Raw genomic sequence first — 6,290 nt, 5'->3', positions numbered from 1 at the left:
TACGATATGAAAACACCCACATGGTTTTTCCTCATTCCAATTGCTCCTTTGCCAGCTGACTGGCAATTTCTCATCCCATATTGCCAATTAATTCATCATCAAGTCACATTACAATTACTGCTTTCATGACTTCGTTCAGCTTGGCCAGCATTTCACCTTTTTACTCCTAATCTTCATAGTAAAACATTACAAAACTCTGCTCGCCCACGATCACGATTCGTCGACTTTAATCCTATGAAGAATAAGGCTGCACATCTGTTATGTTGAAGTAACATATTCTCAGCTATGATACCAAATAATTTAGATCTCCTACAGGAACTGCTGTTGGCCTTACCTTAGCAATATTCCCTCATTTGCAAAATACTGTATTTTTCAAAGAAGCAACTCTTTCAGTAAACATAAAAATGATTTTTTTTTTTTGAGTATGTGGAGAATGCATTACCCTCGCACAGTTGTGAAATCCAATTTTTTTTACTACCCGTTCTGTGGGTATGGCGTGGTGGGCGTGATGTGGCTTGGTGGGCATGGCAGGGGAAGGATACGGCAAAATCTCCATTCCCACCCCATTCCAGGGGAAGGATACTGCAAAATCCCCATTCCCACCCCATTCTGGGGCTAGCCAGAGGTGGCATTTGCCGGTTCTCCGAACTACTCAAAATTTATGCTACCGGTTCTCCAGAACCTGTCAGATTCTGCTGGTTTTCACCCCTGGCCTCACAACTGAGAAACAACTGTAAATTCCTGTATGCTTAAAATGTAATAGTAATAATAACAGAGTTGGAAGGGACCTTAGAGATCTTCTAGTCCAACCCCCTGCCCAGGCAGGAAATCCTACACCATTTCAGACAAATGGTTATCCAACATTTTCTTAAAAATTTCCAGTGTTGGGGCATTTACAACTTCTGCAGGCAAGTTGTTCCACTGATTAATTGTTCTAAATGTCAGGAAATTTCTCCTTAGTTCTAAGTTGCATCTCTCCTTGATTAGTTTCCACCCATTGCTTCTTGTTCTACCCTCAGGTGCTTTGAGAATAGCTTGACTCCCTCTTCTTTGTGGCAACCCCTGAGATATTGGAACACTGCTATCATGTCTCCCCTAGTCCTTCTTTTCATTAAACTAGGCATACCGAGTTCTTGCAACTGACAACGTAACATGTAATGATTTTTGTAATGTAAAACATTGCCAGATACCCACAATATAAATATGTCCACATGAATTTAAAATAATCCAAGAAGCACAATAAAGCAGCAATGATCAATAGTTTCAAAACTGCTTTTCAAAAGCTATGACTAATATAAAATTAAAAATATTCATAAATGTCAGAAAAATATAAAAAGTGATCTATTGGCAGTTAGAAAGGCATGTGTTGTTCTACTTCTACTACCCTTAACCATATTCTCAATTCCAGGTCAATTTTCCTTTTAAAAGTTATGCATTAAATATATAGTTTTCTGATCAAAAGCTCAGGAAAGCTAACCAAATCCCACATTTATGGACTTTTATCTCATAGATACCTAATCCTAAACCACCGAATCCTGAATCTTTAGTTTGTAGGACCATGTTTCTGATCTGAAAAAAACATAGTAACGTTTAACATTGAACATCAAGTGAATTTAGTAACTGTTGACCCATTGTGATGCCTATCTAGCCTTGTCTCTAAGGTCTCTGGTCTTTTTAACAGCTGTTCCACATAACTGATGCCCATAAACTGTTATATATTAGAATAGAATTGAATTTTTTATTGGCCAAGTGTGATTGGACACACAAGGAATTTGTCTTGGTGCATATGCTCTCAGTGTACATAAAAGAAAAGATACATTCATCAAGGTACAACATTTACAACACAAATGATGGTCAATATATCAATATAAATCATAAGGATTGCCAGCAACAAAGTTACAGTCATACAGTCATAAGTGGAAAGAGATTGGTGATGGGAATGATGAGAAGATTAATAGTAGTGCAGATTTAGTAAATAGTTTGACAGTGTTGAGAGAATTATTCGTTTAGCAGAGTGATGGCCTTCGGGAAAAAACTGTTCTTGTGTCTAGTTGTTCTGGTGTGCAGTGCTCTATAGCGTCGTTTTGAGGGTAGGAGTTGAAACAGTTTATGTCCTGGCTGTGAGGGATCTGTAAATATTTTCACGGTCCTCTTCTTGATTCGTGCAGTATACAGGTTAGGATATGAGAGAAAGGGAGTTGCCCTTTAGTTAATTCCTTAAGGAATCATAGGTTTATTATTCTCACTTCTCAAATGCTTTTGTTTTTTGTATCTTTGTAGTAATAGCTACACAGCACATGATTCCACTCTGCACTCAGATATGGTGGTGTCATTAACCTAGATCAGAAGTGTCAAGCTCGATTTCATTGAGGGCCGCATTAGGGTTGTGTTTCACCTTGTGGGGGAAGGTGAAGCGGGGCTAGCCAGTTCGACGTCACACTGCCAGGAGAGCCTATGGTGGTCAGAGCACTCTGCCAGCGAAAACGGGCTCCAGAGCTCCATTTTCAGCTGGGACGGCCTCCTGCAACCCTCTGCCAATGAAAACAGAGCTCAGGAGAGCTGCACGCAGCCCTCATGAGCTCTATTTTTGCTGGCAGAGGCACCATGGGCCAGTCTTTCATTGTTTTCAAGGTGGCCCCATGGGCCAGATCTAAGTACCCGATGGGCCTTGACACCCCTGACCTAGATGGCTTTAAAAGGGAACTGGATAAATCCATGGAGGATGGAACTACCAACATCTATTTGCTACTTTGAATATCAAATCCTGGGGTGTTGGTAAAATACTATGATCCTCATGCCCATTTTTTTAAGAATCCCAAATGCACCTAGTTGGTCATTGTGGGCTGTAGTACATTAGACTAGAGGGACAACTGGTCTGATATAGCAAGCCATATACATGTCTCCTTTTCCTGCTGTGAGTTTATCTTTTCTGATCTTGTTTTGAAATGATGAATTCTGATTTCAAGAACAAATTCTCCCTCAGAATAGCAAGATATTTGGACAGAGATGGGAGTCCTTACAGTGCATGACTGAAGAAATTATGGCCTTTTAGATATAGCTGCATTTTACCTCCCCACCAAATTATATTTCAAAATATTTTAAACAGAAATAAGCATTAATTAAACTTGGGTCAGGGTGGATAAGTGGAAGAAAAGTGGTTTCTCTTAGCCATTAAAATTACCTGCCTTGAATTAGTTGATAATAATAATAATAATAATAGTAATAATAATAATAATAATAATAATAATAATATTACAATTTTATTAATTCATATATATATATATATATATATATATATATGTATGTATGTAGGTCTTTGATTATTCGGGTTTTCTCCCACGTAAAATTGGAAGTGTCTTGGCGACGTTTCGACGAAGTCTCATTCGTCATCTTCAGGCTTCAGCTTCGTTCTTCTGGGAGCAATGTGTGATTGCAGCTGTTTCTTCCTTTTTAACTGCTAGTGGGGGTTTGAACTGATTGGGTGGGAGCTTGGCTGTGCTCTGATTGGATGGGGTTTTTTGTGCTCTGATTGGCTGGGGGTGTGTCCTGTTTGGGTGGGGGCTTGGTTGTGCTCAGATTAGTCTGAGTTGCAGGGGGATTTGAGCTGGTGAGCTGCATTGCTGTTGTTTGGCTTCGTGGTCGTGGTCGTGCTACATCTTCATAGTGGGTGTCAGTCTGCTGCATGTATGGATTGGAGGGGTTTGAAATGGCTAATGTTGCAGCTGCGGTCTGGCTTCTGGTCCTTGGTCATGCTTCATGATCAGTGTGGGTTTGGGTCTGCTTTCTGGGTGGATGTGTGGTGGTGACATCCTGTGTGGACCTCGTGAGTGTGGGTCTGGTGTCATTCCTCGTGTTAGGGACTCGTTTGTCAATAAGGGCGGGTTTCCAAATGGCTGGTAGGTAGGAGGTGTCATCTCATTTGTTCATGCTGTGTGGGCGTTTTTCTGTCTCGATGGCTTCTCTGATTATTCTGTTGTTAAAGTGTTCAGTTTTGGCAATAGTTCTGGTCTTTTTAAAGTCAATATCGTGTCCTGTGGCTTTAAGGTGTTGGACCAGGGAAGAAGTTGGTTCCTCTTTTTTGACTGAGTTCTTGTGTTCTTCAATGCGTGCACTTATTCTTCTGTTGGTTTGTCCAATGTATGTGGTGGGGCAGGCGGTGCATGGGATTTCATATACTCCTTGATTTTCTAACTCAATTTTGTCTTTGGGGTTTCTTAGGATGGTGGATATTTTTTGGTTTGTGCAGAATGCTGTCTTGATGTTGCGTTTGTGGAGGATCTTGCTGATTCTGTCTGTGGTGCCTTTTATATATGGGAGGCACCACAGACAGAATCAGCAAGATCCTCCACAAATACAGGTGGTACTAATGTAAGGTGATTTTTCATGAATGGAAATGTATATGCTTCTTTGAAATCATAAATTGGATCAATTTTATTCTCATGCATTTTAGTGCAATTCTCTTCTTTTTGGGTGATATTGCTTCGCAAAATTAGGAAAAACATGAGGGGAAAAAATCATCCCAGTTGAAACTGCATGGCACATTAAAAAGTTTTATTTTATGAAGACAAGTTATAATAAGATTTACTTTTCTGCATTCCCTTATCCTCCTCTCTTGTCTAGTGTAACTGTAAGATTTGAATCTTAACCACAACTTGTAAAAACAAAACAGTTTTTTAATGTCTGCACACAACTCTGGAATTTGAGTTTAAATAAATAAAAAGAGTGGCACTAAACAGAGGCAGAGTAACTTTTCTTTTTAATGAGTAATCGCAATGGCAATGAAAACTATTATAAAAAGCTGGTAAGCTAAGAAACCTAACTTCTAAGCAACTTTCAATCACAGGACTTGCCTCTGAAATTAAACATTTTTTGTATCCATATTCATGCAGGCATGATGTGTATGTCTTGGTGGAGAGGGGTGGCTAGGTAAATGAGAGAAAATAGAAATCTAGTTTATAATTCAACTTAGCTATATTTAGCTCCCAGATCACTTACTGAATGTGTTTTTCTTCTTTCATTCAGAAAGGAGGAGCTTTGTCTAATACCCTGTTCTGTTACGTTCTCCTTTACATAATTAAAAAAGCCCTGTAAAATATACAGAGGCTAACTTTTCAACTCAACTAATAACCACCCATCTATTCTTAGCCAAGGACTCTAAATAAACCTTAAAACAGGTCCACTTCAAGCAGCCCAACATAGAGGATAAATGAATAAGAAAAACCAATTTGGAGAACAACAGGCGTGACGACCCTAATCTGCTTATTCTGGCAAAAGAACAAGTAACATTGTCATCTGTAATATAATTGATGAAACTAGAAATGGCTGCCGGTGATTTTATTATTGGGGGGAAAAAAACTCTATTGGGATAGAGGGACATCTTTTGCAAATCAAATTGTTCAGCTGGACCCTCAGTCCAGCTACACCGGAGAGCTTACCTGGTTTTGGGTGGAACGATGAACATCTTGTCGTAATGAAAGCATTCTTTACAGCTAAGTTTATAAAGAGTCGCATATTCTGTGAGAATGTAATAGCCCATTTTCTGGCTGAATGTTTTCACAAGATTTATACCTCCTCTCTGATGATTTGCCACTGTGAATTTGACACAGAACTGCAGGTCTTAAATAATTTCACCTAGAGATGCCCCTAAAGATAAATCCAGACTGGAAAAAGGTAGAAAACTGCCTGGGTTTGATTACTTAGCAATCTGAGTTGGTAAAGCTGAGTTTCTTCATGGATCTTGGTGGCCGAGAAGAGGCTCTGGTCAATAGAAGAGGAGCTAGTCTGGGTTTTGTCAATGTGTGAACCTGCATAAGGCTGGCTGGTCACAACCCTGTGAAAATGAATCCTCAAAAGGATTCATGGGCCGCGGTGTGGCTCAGGCTGTAAGAAGCCTGTTATTAAACACAGCTGCCTGCAATTACTGCAGGTTCAAGCCCCACCAGGTCCAAGGTTGACTCAGCCTTCCATCCTTTATAAGGTAGGTAAAATAAGGACCCAGATTGTTGGGGGGGGCAATAAATTGACTTTGTAAATATACAAATAGAATGAGACTATTGCCTTACACACTGTAAGCCGCCCTGAGTCTTCGGAGAAGGGCGGGATATAAATGTAAACAACAACAAAAACGGGGGTATGGGGGGGTAGCATCTCCAAAAACCAGAGGGGGGAGGCGGGGAGGAATGGTAGGCCTGCCCCAGAGAGTATACAGTATGAAAAGATCCAGGAAAATATGATTTATAGTCCCACATTTCTGAGGTTCGTGGATTGAAGCTAGAAGCAGTATGCCAGCA

This window comes from Ahaetulla prasina, chromosome 5 (assembly GCF_028640845.1).
Source record: "Ahaetulla prasina isolate Xishuangbanna chromosome 5, ASM2864084v1, whole genome shotgun sequence".
In the NCBI taxonomy this organism is placed as follows: Eukaryota; Metazoa; Chordata; class Lepidosauria; order Squamata; family Colubridae; genus Ahaetulla; species Ahaetulla prasina.
The sequence above is the reverse complement of the archived record's forward strand: the minus strand, read 5'-3'. Positions refer to the sequence as shown.